The 15,207-nt window shown below is 41.2% G+C and overlaps 1 protein-coding gene across 1 annotated transcript in view; it reads right to left on the reverse strand.

Annotated features, from left to right (window-relative positions):
* Wasf2 (WASP family member 2) overlaps positions 1 to 10,014 on the reverse strand; it is a 73,838-nt gene extending 63,824 nt beyond the window's left edge. The window contains exon 1 of the mRNA XM_027937324.2: positions 9,845 to 10,014. The gene's annotated coding sequence lies outside the window, so the exon portion shown is untranslated. The remainder of the gene's footprint in view (positions 1 to 9,844) is intronic.
* Positions 10,015 to 15,207: the final 5,193 nt, after the last annotated feature.

The raw sequence follows: 15,207 nt of genomic DNA on the forward strand, positions 1-15,207 counted from the left end.
GAGGCTGAGGTAGAAGGATCACACATTCAAGGTCAGCCTCAACAACTTCTTGAGTCTCAATAAAAAATTAAAAAAGGACTGGGGATGTAGTTCAGTGGCAAAATGCCCCTGGGTTCAATCCACAGTGTAAAAACAAAAAAGAAAGAAATTATATCCCCATCTCCCTCCTTCCCTCCCTCTCTCTCCCTTCCTTTCTCTCTCTGGCACCAAGGATAGAATCCACTAAGTCACATCCTCACCCCTTTTTTATTTTTTATTTTGAAACAGGGTCTTGCTAAGTTGCTGAGGCTGGCTTTAAAATTGCAATCCCCCTGTCTCAGCCTGGAGGCATGCACCACCACACCTGGCACAATCTCTCTCAACTGGGCAGTTAGCTACACATCTGCCAAACACCTAATTATACACTTGCATTTTTGTGCATTTCACTGTATGTAACTTTAATGTTTTAAAAAATCTTATTATGGGGCTGGGGATGTGGCTCAAGCTGTAGCGCGCTCGCCTGGCATGCGTGCGGCCCGGGTTCGATCCTCAGCACCACATACAGACAAAGACGTTGTGTCTGCCAAATACTAAAAAATAAATATTTAAAAAAAAAAAAAATCTTATTATAACAAAAGTTTCTATCTAAAATCTGCCACTTGTCAATTGAATGACTTTGTGGTAATCTTTCAAAATCAATTTATTTTATAAACTATAGCTACTAACATAATTTATCTCAAGTGCTGGGGACTGATTGTAATAATATATATTAAAGTGGGAGCACTGTGCTTTGCAAAATATCACCCATTGAATAATGGAACTTTAAAAGTGAAGAGAGAAGCAAAATTTGTCTTCCATCTCTCATAAATCCAGATGCCTCTGATACCAGGATTACATAGTTCCCAATTGTGAAGGGAAGAGAATATGTATGAACATGGCCCAAGACCTTCTATACACTTAATTTCAAGACCTGAAATGAGAAAAGGTTTTTTAAACTGAGTACTTGCTAGAACAAAGGGTTTCAATTCTAAATACTTAAAATAATTAATCCTGTTACTTGGCTATGCTGATTACAAAATTTAAATTTCACAAGTCATATTATACATGTGTGTAATAAGCATGTATGTGCACATGCATTCAAATTGGAACAAAATGAATCACACTACTCTTTCCCAAAAGGGTTTCTATATTCTAAAAATAAGAACTTAATTTTGCTCAACTGAAATTAATCTTACAACTAAGAGAATGTATCTCAAGGGTTGGGGATTTAGCTCAGTGGCAGAGCGCTTGCCTAGTATGTGCAAGGCCCTGAGTTCAGTCCTCAGCCCTGGGGGAAAAAAAAAGAATGTATCTCAGATTCTTCCATATTTTACCAGGAAAGAAAAACAGAGCTTGAAAGGAAATACCACAAGCAAAGTTTAATACCCTCTCCTATCAATCTCAAAACTGTTTATTTGTTTGGAAATCATAATGAACAGCAAATTTTTCTGAGATACTTCTATATCTGAACATTATTTTCTCTGCAAGCATTCAATGATTCTTAGTTCTATTCTTCTCTCTTCTAATTCAATTCTGTTTGGTTTCTAAGTTAAGAAATGTATTTCATTTGCATAAATGGTAACTATTCTGAGATACTATTCATAACTATACATTTGAATTCTCTAGAATACCATTCATAACTTCAAATGGAACAGGAAAATAACACTCATTCAACTTCACCTTAATGGTGACTAAGACATGAATGACTATATTAAGCTGTAGAGAGTTGGCCAAAAGAAAGTGAAGTTCCCAAATGTCATTAATATCTTGTCATTAATTTATGAATGTCCAAAAGACCATCGCCTTGACCAATCTACCCGACACAAAAAACGCTGAACTAAAAAAGCATGTCAATTAGTAAAACATGGTTTTTAGAATTACAAAGTATCTATTCAGGGACATCAAAAGACATATCTTATTCATAAAGTCAAAAATTAGCAAAGATGAATTGTGATAAATCTTGGCAAGTTCTTTTTAAAAAGCAATACTGGTTATTCTTTAAGTGTTAAACTTTTAAGCCATGAATTTTTCTGAGAAAGAGTATTTCATACAAAGTAATCTTTTTTTTCAAGGGGGGAAGCGGAGAGGGGGCACTGGGGATTGAAGTGAACTATATCCCAGAAGTAAGCTATATCCCAGCTCTTTTTATTTTTTATTCTGAGATAATTACTTGTGATCCTCCTGCCTCAGCCTCCCATGTTGTGGGGTCACAGGCATGTGCCACTACACCTGGCACAAGGTAATATACTCTTATTTTTATAATAATTTTATATTATTTATTTATTTTTACATGGTGCTGAGGATCAAACCCAGTGCCTCACACATGCTATGCAAGCGCTCTCCAACTGAGCCACAACCTCAGCCCACAAGGTAGTAATATTCTAATAGTTCTTTTTTTTTCTAATAGTTCTTTATGTCATCTAATCTTAATCAGTGACAGAAATTGAATTTGAATTTACATAGATCTGCATAAATAATTCAGCTATCTATACTGTTCTAATATATTTCAAATGAATAAAATTTGAACAGCATGAAAATAATGGGACTATTTTAAATTTGTCACTTTCTGATTTCCCTCATTTTCCTTTCTTATCCAGAGTTAGTGACAAGAGACTATATAACCAGACAGAAGGAATATAAGAGAACACATGTCTGAGGACATCCATACTCATTTCTGTTACTCCATCACCTTTACCCCTGTTAATACAGTGGTTCTAAAAAGGAAGCAATTTTGTCCCCCAGGGTTCATAAAATATCTGGAGACAATTTTGAATGTCACAATTAGGGGAGTGAGTGCTACTGGCATCTAGCAGATAGACACTAAGATCCTGGTTATATATTTCTGTGTGATCATGAAAAGAAATAAAGATAAGCCAATTCAATGAAACAGAAAAAAAACGAGGTCATAATTTAAGCATTATTAGCATCTACTAAGTCTGCATCCCATGTTGTGCATTGGCCATACAAAAAAAGAACAGCTGGAAGCGATGGTGCACACCTGTAATCCCAGAGGCTCAGGAAACTGAGACAGGAGGATCGCTAATACAAACACAACAACCTCAGCAACAGTGAGGTGCACTAAACAACAACTCAGTGAGACCCTATCTCTAAATACAAAATAGGGCTGAGGATGTGTGGCTCATTGGTCGAGTGCACCTGAGTTTAATCCCTGGTTCTGCTCCCCCCTCAAAAAAAAAAAAAAAAAAGAACATTATACTCCTGCCCTTAAGGAGTTTCGTCAGGTACAGGAGTTTCATAATTTGTCTGATATCAGATTTGACTGTCTGATAAATGCTTTAACAAAGAAGACATAACAAAGAAGACATAAAAGACATTCAACTTTTCCTAGGGAAGGGAACAGGGAACAGTCCTCTACACCAGCTCTAAGGATGAGTAGAAAGCATCTTACTTCATAGTTACTTTTCTCTTCCCAAACAAGGAACCAACCATTTCTTTACTCAACATACAGCTACGCAGTGTCAATTTTATGTTCCATGTATTATGCTGTGTTAGAGATCCAGGCAAATTACAATTTTCCATTACTTCCTTTGGCATCACTGGTGTCTAGCAGTCTATCTCCTATACCCAAATCCCCAAGAACTCTGCATTTCTACCTATTCCCAATTTAGCTGTTGTTGTCCTTAGTCAAACCTAGTAAGGCCAACAACCAAGAAGGAAACAAAACTTTCAGTTACCTGTTGAAATAGACTGCATCCAATCCTGCCTAGTCACAAAATGAGGGTGGTAATGCTGGCAAAGAAGCCAACAGTGAATTGACTATGGGTACTGCCAACCGTTTGATGTGTAGATATTTTGGAAAGCTATTTTAGCTTACAAAAAAAATCTGGGTCCTCTTCTACCCTAGTAACTCATGTCAGGAACAATAGCAAATTAATCAAAAATATGTGAGGAGCTAAGGTTATGGCTTAGGGGTACAGCACTTGCCTAGCATGTGTGTAATGCCTTAGGTTTGATCCCCAGCACCACATGGGGATGGCGGGGAGATTTATTGAGTGCTTATGATATGCTATGTCAATGATTCTCAACCCTTGCTATGTATTGCCAGGGCTCCCATGGGAGATATGGACATTTTTTATTTTATCTATTTATTTATTTATTTTTAGATACTAGGGATTGAACCCAGAGGCACTTTAGCACTGAACTACCTCCTAAGCCCTTTTTATTCCTTTTATTTTAAGACAGGTTACTTAGGGCCTTGTTAAATTGCTGAAGCTAGCCTCGAACTCGTGATCCCCCTGATTCAGCCTCTGGAGCCACTGAGATTACAGGCATGCACACCAGGCAGATATGCACATTTTAAAGAAAATTTCTGATAGAAGACAAGTTTGAAGCCCTGGCCTTTAGGCATTACAGAATACCAAAGAAATTCAAGAAATAGTATCTTTCTTCAAAATTTACCCATACTCACAACAGAGTAACTTATAATAAAATGTTAGTCCACTAATTTGTAATTCTTTTGCAATATTATCAGTGCTTATGAAATAGAAGAAACTGGGTTGTCTGGATAAGAATTGTTCCTATTCCCTAGTGTAATCATACATCTACTCCACCTGCAATTCCTGATACACTGTTCCACAGACTTTCTCTCTCCCAGACAGTAAAGTTTACCATTCTCAGGAATTAAGGAGCCACCCCAAGTAAGAGGATGAATTGAGGTCCTCAAACCAAGTGGCGGTGTGATTTCTTCAAATCCATTTTGTCACAGGGCTGCCACTGCTTCTTCCCCGCCTCCCCCATACTGGGGATTGAACCCAAGGGCACTTTACCACTGAGTTACATTCCCAGTCCTTTTTATTTTTTGATAGGGTCTTGCTAAGTTGCTTAGGCCTTGCTAAATAGCCAAGACTGTCCTAGAACTTGCAATCCTCCTACCTCAGCCTCCCGAGTCACTGGAATTATAGGCATGCACCACAATCCAGCTCATAGGGTTTCTTCTAAGCAGAAGAAATAAATCTCCATCCTCCAACAATACCAATCAACCTCATTTTACAGTAGAAGTGTCTGAGAAAAGGTAAGAGTGTCTTAAGTCTGAAAAATATACTCATGGAGGCCCTTGACCACTTAAAGAAACAACCAAATTCATATGGTTAGTAAATGAATGTCTCATACAGCACACACTTAAAATAAGATAATAGGACTGGAGATAAGGCTCAGTTGGTAGAGTGCTTGCCTCACATGTACAAGGCCCTGGGTTCAATACCCAGCACCACAAAATAAATAAATAAATAAATGAAATAAAATAAAATAAGATGGTAATTTTTTTTTGCTAAATTAAATATATTAGTAAACTCCTTAGCAAGATGTGCATATTATGGGAGCTTCATAAATTAAAAATAAAGAAAAAATTGACCTAAATTCCATCTAGTAGTGATTACCTCAATCTAAAGGACCCCCTTGAAAGGAAAAAAAATCAGCTTTAAAATTCTGCAAACAGGGGCTTGGGCTGTAGCTCAGTGTCAGAGTGCTTGCCCAGCACGTGTGAGGCACTGAGTTCGATCCTCAGCACCACATAAAAATAAACAAATAAAATAAAGACATTTTGTCCATCTACAACTACCAAAAAACAATTCTTTTTTTTTTTTTTTAAAGTCTGCAAACATAGCCAGTTCTGCTGGTACACACTATATTTACGGCTACCCAAAAGGCTGAGGCAGGAGGACTGCAAATTTGAGAGCAATTTAGCAAGACCCTGTCTAAAAGAAAGAAAAGGGGCCAGGGATGTAGCATGTAGCTTAGTGGTAAAGCACCTTCTTAGCAAGTGCATCCCTAATACCACAAAAAAGAAAAAAAATCTGTAAACATAAATCTACAGATCCTCACCTGATTAATTTTTATCTGAATCATACAGAAAAAGGTAAAATTCTCTTTAATTTTTATACAAAAAAGTATGAGCAAAGACCCTAAAATTACTGTTTATAAAGAGGTAGAGATGGCTGGGGATGTAGCTCAGTGATAATATGCACAAGACTCTCCGTTCCATCCCTAGCACCACACAAAAAAAGAGGTACAGGGTGTCATTTTAGCATCTCAACTCTTTAGTGAGAGCACTAAAGGTATATTTTAAGGCTAGATCAGTGGTAAAGAACTTGCTTGGCCTATGTGAGGCCCTGGGTTTGATCCCCAGCATCATTTAAAAAAAAAAAAGGAGCTGGGGATATAGCTCAGTTGGTAGAGTCTTGCCTCAAGTGCACAAGGCCCTGGGTTAAATCCCCAGCACCACCAAAAAAAAAAAAGGATAAATGCTAATAGTTAGGGAAAAATGCACATCAGATAGATTTTAATTTAAGTCATAATTTTACATGACAGAAACAAAAAAAAAAAATCTATGTAATACTATTTTTAAGACCCATGACTTTGAAATTAACATGGTTATACAATATTTTTCCTTTAATTATTTCCATCATCATATAAGCTTTACCTATGGAAGTAATCAATCCCTTCACTTTGATTCCGAAATTCAAAAAGCTGTGAAAAAAACTTTTTTATTATTCATGTGGTGACAAAACATGACATGAGCCTATTTATTTATCCCAGTTAGACTTAGCATTTAAACATTTTACTCCTAAAATAGTAATGTGTTTGAGTATAAGGTGCTGCTCTAGAGCTCTCTGGGGTGTTACATAACATACAGTATATATTCCACATTTGTTTACTAAAATCTCCAAAATTTCTAAATTCAGAAACACATCTGGTCCTAAGATTTTTTTTTTTTTTTTTTTCTCCTCATGGGCTTTGAATAACATACCATGGACCAGTATACCAATTAAGACAAAATCATCTTATATAAAAAATATAACTAATACTGAGAATGAATATAGATCTTGACATGCAGCAAACCTAATGTCTTAACAACTATTAAACACAATCCTGGAAAAGAAAGCATTAAAAATTTTTCTTTTTTCTTTTTTTGTACCAGGGATTGAACCCAGGGGCACTTAACCACATTACCAGCTCTTTTTTACATTTTATTTAGAGACAGGGTCTCACTGAGTTGCTTAGTGTCTCACCAAGCTACTGAGACTGGTTTTGAATTCACAATCCTCCTGCCTCCCAAGGTACTGGGCTCACCCAGATAAAAAGACTTTAAATAATTGTCAAAAAACAAACATGTCGGCTGGGGTTGTACCTCAGAGTGGTAGAGTGCTTGCCTATACTTGTCAGGCAAGCACCACATATAAACAAATAAATAAAGTTATTTTGTCTACAACTAAAAATATTAAAAACAAACAAACAAACAAACACGTGGGGCTGGGATATAGCTCAGTTGGTACAGTGCCTGCCTCATATGCACAAGGCCCTGGGTTCAATCCCCAGCACCACAAAAAATAAACACACACACACACACTATTTTCAGGTGATGGTGATATTTGCATCTTCTGAAATCTAAATCAATTCCTCTTAGGTTGAAATCCACTGATTTAAATCACAGTTAAAACAGAGCTAAAGATTAGCCGGGCTCGGTGGTACACCCCTGTAATCCCAGCAGCCCAGGAGGCTGAGGCAGAAGGATCTCGAGTTCAAAGCCAGCCTCAGCAAAAGCAAAGTGCTAAGCAACTCAGTGATACCCTACCTCTAAATAAAATACAAAAAAATAGGGCTGGGGATGCGACTCAGTGGCCGAGTGCCCCTGAGTTCAATACCCAGTACCCACCCCCCAAAAAACTAGAGCTAAAGATTGAAAATTTTAACTATGTTGAGAAAATGAATCTTCGGTGATAAATAACTTTCTCAGTAAAATGTTCTGATTTCTCAAAAATTTATATCAGAGGTATGGGGATGTAGCTCAGGGGCAGAGTGCTTGCCTAGCACTCATCAAGCCCTGGGTTCAATCCCCAGTACCACAAAAAGAAAAAAATTATATCAGAGTCTAAGATTTAAAATTATTTCCCTGTGGAAGATAATTTACAAATGTCTAACAAATTACAATGGACTTTTTCTGTGAAAGCAGAGCCTCGAACATGAATAGAGGTAAGAACAGCTCTTAAAAATCTTTGAACAGGAAGAAGAGTTTCATAGTTCTTTCCTTCCTTCCTCCTTAAGTTGCTGCTTTTCTGGTTTTAGAATTTCAAACAAAGAAAATACATATTGGCTCCACTACTAAGAAACGCCCTTTTCTTAGCAACTTCCTCCTCCAATTTTCTTCCACCATTGACATCTCAGAACAATACCCACAGCAGAACCTACCCTTTTGATTAATCCAAAATTCTGATGTTTAGAAAAATTAAGAGCTGCAATTTACGGTACCCAACTACTGCCTACCAAGTCCACAGTCCTCTCTCGCATCTAGAAGTCAGATAATAGAAAAAAACATTAAGATTCATCAGAGCGGGCTGGGGATGTAACTCAGTTGGTAGAGTGCTTGCCTTGCAGGCACAAAGCCCTGGATTCAAACCCCAGCACCAAAAAAAAAAAAAAAAGATTCATCAGGGCTAGGCTGTTGAGCTTTCACCCCACAGAATCCAATGAAATCTGACCTAATAAATGGCAAGGAAATGTGGCCTTCTTAGGGAGGAGAAAAAGACACTGGGCTGGCACCACCCTGAATCAAAACTTAAGTCTGTATACTTTCTTCTGCAGGACACCCAATCAGAATTCAAACTGAGCCCCCTGAAGTTCTGACACACTTCAAAGTGACTTTTAAAATTTAGAATTTTACAATTTAGACTTTTCCAACTCACATACTCAACAAAGGGGATGGATTTACAATTAACCAACCAGAGATCAAGACCCTGCCTGTCTCTCCATGCCAGAAGTCAAATTAAATGTCTGGGACCAGAACTCTCCCTATGTTTGTGACAATGCAAACATTATAAGTAGGCAGTGACTTACCCCTTACCCAGTGATTGCCAGAGGAAACACCATCACATCGGTAAACTACACATTACCAGAGGCCCTGGGCAAGTCACTCGGGTTCTCTGAAACTTAATTTCCTTATGTCCAAACTCTCAAGGGAAGTTGTAAAAATTAAACAACAATATATGCCTAACCAAGGTTTGGCATACAGTAGGAGTACCATAAATGTTCTTCTCCTCTTCCTCCTCCTGCCTTCTGGGCCAAAATTCCAATCTTGGCTCCAAGAACTTTTTCCTCATCTCTGATTCTATATTCAGGTGTATAAACCTTCCCCATCTCATAGGATCTGGGACTGCTGGAGGACCCACAGAACCCAATCCCACCCCGTCCCACCCCGTCCCATCCCATCCCGGTCTGGGTAGGGCACCCACCGCCTTCGAAAACAGCCCCTATAGCCAACTCTCCTCCTGAGTCTGCGGACCATTCTGTGCGGGGCACATGCGCGCGCGCATACACACTATGCCCTACCCACCGCTACCCAACTTAACAGGCCAGGAGCCTTAAGGAGCACCTCAATTGCTGCATGGTCCTGAGACAGACACTGAGGCTCATCCTGGGGAAGAACTTCCCCAAAGAGCTGGGACCCAACTCAGGTACTCCTGCCGACAGTCTTCGTTTTACAAATGGGGATGCTAAGGCCTGAAGAAGGAAGTGACTTGTCCAAGATCACAAAGCGAGTTGGGGACAGAGCCATGTCAGCTCGGGACACTTTCACAGCCTCACGGACTCGCAGGCCCCTTCACGAATCCGCTGGGGACTCCAGGTCACCCCCTCCCTTAGGGGGTAGGGTGGACTAAGACGCCACCCGCCGCCGACTGCTCGCCGGCCTCTGCCAGTCGGCGGCAGGAGGTGCGACACCCATTCCCCCTGGACTCTGCGCGGTTCGGGAGGGGCGGCCCAGCTGCGGCCGGCGCCTCACAGCGGGGCCCGCCCAAGGGAACTTGTTGCTCACCTGGCCTCGCGCAGTCCCCCTCAGAGACAGGAAAAGCCGGCCAGCCGCCCTATCTCAACACGGGATCTGCTCCCGCCGACCGCCTAGCGGGCTGCCACACAGCCGGACCCCCCTCAACGCGCAACGCCCCCAGCCGCGCTCGCCCGGCCCGTGTCCGCCATTACGCGATCCCCCGCCCTGGGACGCAGCCACACCCCGCCAACGGCTCTGATTGGTTCTCCGCTCGACCCGCCCTGGACTTCCAGTCATCCCATTGGCCTGAATAGAATGCCAGTTAAATACCTACGCAAAAGACGTACTCAAAGCTACTGTCCCGAGAGCTCCACCCGAGCAACTTCCGCAATAGGAGTAAACAGCGGGAGGCAAACCAAGTGAAGTGGGGGTAGACATTTCGGTAAATCAACTCTTAAATTCAGAGTAGAAAAATCTCACCAAAGAAAGGGTAAAATCTCGCTTAAAGTGTGTTGAAAGACGAATTCTTCTTATTGGAGTCCAAAGAACCAGTATTTTGGGGGATAGGAAGGGGCCAAGCCTGTAAACTTTTCTGAGGACACCCCTCAAGTTGCAAATAGTTATGTCCCTTCACTTAGGGTCTCTGGCGGGGCCGAAAGTAAGGTGTGGAAAGTGAGTCACTGGCTTTAAGAGCCCGCCCCTAAGGGATCCCAGTGTGTGTGTGTTGCGGGAGAGGGTCCTGAAAATGGGAGCTAGTTTTGACAGGTGAACTGGTCCCTAGTTGAACCGCCATCTCACTCTGCAACCTCAGACAACTCCCTGAGCTTCTCTGGGTCTCAGTTTGTCCTTCTGCAAAGTAGGCGCAGTAAGCTCAGCATATCCTCCTCACCTCCTGAAGGTGATTATTGAAGATTCATGTCTGAGTGGGCACATGCAAGCCTTATTGATTATAAAAGACTGCAGCCGGATAACAATATAACATTAATAAGTTAGCAAAGATGTCCATTTAGTTCCCTAGAGCAACTCTATACAGCATGTATTGTCCTCTACTTGCAGGGGAGAAAACGGAGCCTATGATAGCAGATTTACTCAGGTTCACCCAAGGAATTGGAAACAATCCTAGGACTCAAACTTGTGTATCATTTAGCTTTCATCCTGTATTTTTCCTTCCCAGGCATGGTGTTACCTGAAAAAGACTTGCCCCCCCCCCCATGGCTTTAGTACGTGAGGGATGGTCTTAAGGGTGCCAGATTTGCCCCTGCCCCTGGTTACCATAGACTTAATCATAGGCCACTCCCAAGCTAAGTGACAAAGCTGTTCTGGGATCCTAGGAATCAGGAGGTCGGGGATGACATATGATCAGCAACCTAGGCAGAATCCCAAACGAGGACATGGACAGTGGGGTAGCCTCATGGCAAAACTTAAATCCAGGTCTCTCCGCTCTCAGAACAGAGCTCTATTCACTACAGGATTGTTTTCCCAGCAGGACTGTCTTGGCTGTGATTCCTAGTCCTTTTCCCTCCCTAGAGGCCAAGAAGGGAATAGGAGGGGGAGCAGCTTAAGACTTAAGAAGGGCAGAGACCCTACAAGTGGGTGATGCCAACAGGGTCCCAGTGCTGACTGGGTTAGTATCCTCCAGGTTCAAATTGGTACCCGTGGTCTGACAGTCAGTGACTGTTTAAATCTGGCTGCAGCGGTTGGGTGCAGGAGGTAACTGCAGAAGGCAGTAGTGACTTTGGGGTCAAATCTGAGCTAGGGTTGAATCCTAGCTCCACCACTTCCTAGCTCTCTTAGCCTTACCTACCCGTCTCTAAAATGGGATGATAAGACAGTTGTGAGGATTCAATGAGTTAATTGTGGCGCTACTGAGTCATGTGTTTAAAATGCCTGGTAGCTACTTATTTATTCACGAATTCATTCATTCAATAAAAAATTATTGAGCACCTAGCAGGTATAGAACAGCCTGCCAATGGCTCAGCTATAATGGTAAGAAAAATAGTCAGACCCTCTGGGAGCTTAGACTCTGGTAAGGAACAAAGTAGTTAAACAAATGAATGCACAAACACAGTTAGAAAGTGATAAGGAACAAGAAGGCAAAGTACAATCTGATTCTGAGAGGGAATATCAGGAAATGGGAGGAGTCAAAGGAGACTTCCCTAAGTGGATGCTGTCTGTGGTGAATTGATGGATGTGGTTCACCCATTCATGAATGAGAGGGTGAGAGAAAAGGGGCAAGTCAAGAGGAAGGGTATGAAGTCAAGGAGGGTAGTGGGAGTGGGGCTGGAGGGCACAGCACACGATCTGAGGGCCACAATAGAGAGGGTCATTGTTAAACCAGACCCTAGTTTTGGTTTTGAAGGTGGAATTGTTCTCCAAGGTTCTCTTCACTTTTCTGATAGTCCCTAAAAGAAGCTGGCTTTACTGGGTGGTAAGTACCTATAATCCCAGCTACTCAGGGGCTGAGGTAGGAGGATTGCAAATTCAAGGCCAGCCTGGGCAATTTAGAGAAACTCTATTTCAAAAAAAAAAAAAAAAGAGGGGGGGGGCGGGGCGTGGTAACACACCCTTAAAATCCCAGCAACTCAGGAGGCTGAGACTGAGACAGGAGGATCACAAGTTCAAAACCAGATTCAGCAATTTAGCTAGACCCTAAGCAACTTAGCAAGACCCTGACTCTGTTAAAAATGTATATATAGAGAGGGTGGGGTTATGGCTCAGTGGTAGAGCACTTGCCTAGCATGTGTGAGGCACTGGGTTCAATTCTCAGCACCACATAAAAATGAATAAAATAAAGATCCATCAACAACTAAAAAATATTTTTTAAAAAAATTATATATATATATATATATATATATATATATATATATATATATATATATATAATATATATATATGGCTGGGGATGTGGCTAAGTGGTTAAAGTATCCCTGGGTTCAATCCCTGGTTCAAAAAGAAAAAATATATATATAGGCCATGATGTATTGAGTTTAATTCAGGGATGGGGGCAGAGGGAGGATGCAGGCTTCCAGAACCAGGGATTTGCAAGGCCCTGGGTTCAATCCCCATCCCCAGTATTTTAGAAGAGATCGCAGGCTTCCAAGAAGGCCCTCCTAAGTTTGAATCTTGACTGTACCACCTTACCTTAGATACAGTGACTTTGATCTGTCACCAAACCTAATTGTCCTTCAGCCATATTTATTATTATACTTTTAGGAGGTATAATTATAGAGGGTCATAAGGTAGCAGTAAGGATTTAAAGGGAAATATAATTAAGTGGCAGATAGAAGGCACTCTATAAATGGTCCTGGGGGGGGGGTGTTGTGACTCCGTAGTAGAGTGCTTGTCTAGCATGTGTGAGGCACTGGGTTCAATTCTCAGCACCGCATATAAATAAATTATAGAATAAAGGTCCATGGACAACCAAAAAATATTTATAAATAAATTGTCCTTGGTCTTCCCAGCATGGAGGGAGGTAGCAGAGCCAGCAGCTGGTTTGTAATAGAGCTGATGCAGACAACCATGTATTGTGCAAGTTATTATCTAACCTTAATTGTCATAGGAAACTTTGAAGTCAGACAAACCTGAGTTTAAATAACTGTTTACCACTTTCTAGCTATGTGACTTTAAGCAGGTGACTTCACCTCTCTGAGCCTCTGTTTCCTTATCCGTTAAATGTGAATCATAATTCTTTCTATTTCCCAGAGTTGTGAAGATTAAATGAGATAATAAATGTGATCACCTAGGGAATGGGGGTGTAGATCAGTGGTAGAACGCTTGTCTAACATACATAAGGCCCTGGGTTCAATCCCCAAAACTGGAGGGAAAAAAAAAAGTTATTTCAAATATGAGTCACTTAGCACAATGATTGGTATATGGTAAGCAACTGTTGAATGTTAGTTCCAATAATAATTACTATTAATATTTACATCAGCAGTTTCCACCTCCTTGAGAAATTAATATTCTGAGCTGGGCCTAGTGGTACTTTCCTGTAATCTTAGTAACTCAGGAGGCTGAGGCAGGAGAATCACAAATTTGAGGCCAGCCTCAGCAATTTAGTGAGACCCTGACTCAAAATAAAGGCGGGGGGGGGGGTGCGCTGGAGATGTAGCTCGGTGATAAAGTGCCCCTGGATTCAATCCCCAGTACCAAAAGAAAAGAAAAAGAAGTTGTAGGGAAGAATGAAGGAACTTTGGATTGTGCAGACGGGAGTGAGGGGAAGGGTGGGGTGGTGGGGATGGGAAGGACGGTGGAATGAGATAGACATTATTATCCTATATACGTGTATAACTACACTACTGGTGTGACTCAGCACCATGTACAGCCAGAGGAATGAGAAGTTATGCTCCACTTGTGTACAATGTGTCAAATGCATTCTACTGTCATGTGTAACTAATTAGAACAAATTAAAAAAAGAAAAATTAATATTCTGGGGCTTTGCTTACAGGTTGTCCCAACAACAGAAGCCTTACTTTTTCTTTTTAGGAGATGAAGATAGGTTGCTTTTTAAGGTGAGTGCTATACCTATTACTAGTATTGAACACCAACATTTAGTGAGCATTTACTATATGCCAGGCATATGCTAATCACTTTAAATGAATTAATCCTCATAGTGGTCCTGTAAATTAGGTCCTATTATCATTCTTATTTTACAAATGAGGACAAGGTAGCACAGAGAGGTTAAGGGCCCAAGGATACCCAATGGAAAGTAACAAGGCTGGAATTCAAACCCAGCCATGGAACTTGAGAATTCCAGATGGGTAAGCCCTACCTCTTCTACCAAGGAGTAAAAGATATCACCTGGAGCCAGTGCTGAAATTATTCACTGCCTGTAGCAAGTCCCCAGTTTGCAAAAGACAAGTCCTGTTCCTTTCCTACCAATTAAAAAAAAAAAAAAAACCTCTTGCCTATTTCCCCAGTAAGGGCAAGAATCAGACTTTATTCCTCCGTAAAGCGTCACTGGCTACCTAGGCTCCTTAATGGTGGCCAAGTCACACCCTCTCTCCGAGACTCAGTTTCCTTCTCTTTATCTATGAAATAGAGATGATAAAGCTCTGCCTACAAGACTGTCATGAGGAGCAAAGGCCACATGAGTTTCTGTTATTGTTGCCGTGGGCGTGGGAGCCCTTTGGGAAAGCAGCCTAAGTCAGTAACAGGCCAGAGGCAAACGGACTCAGGTTCAAGTCCCAGGTCTGCCTTTTACGCTGTCTGATCTTGGACCAGTTATATAACCGGCTGAACCTGAACCTCAGCCTTCTCATGGATACTATGGATCTGTGGAGCTGGAGAGGAAACACAAGGACAATGAGAGAATGCATGAGAAGCCAGGAGCTGGGCCTGGTACAGAGCCTGCAGAATGAGGAGTAAAGCAGAGGACCAAGAAGAGTCACCCCTCTGCATCCCCCACCCCTGTC

This window comes from Marmota flaviventris, chromosome 10 (assembly GCF_047511675.1).
Source record: "Marmota flaviventris isolate mMarFla1 chromosome 10, mMarFla1.hap1, whole genome shotgun sequence".
Lineage (NCBI taxonomy): Eukaryota > Metazoa > Chordata > Mammalia > Rodentia > Sciuridae > Marmota > Marmota flaviventris.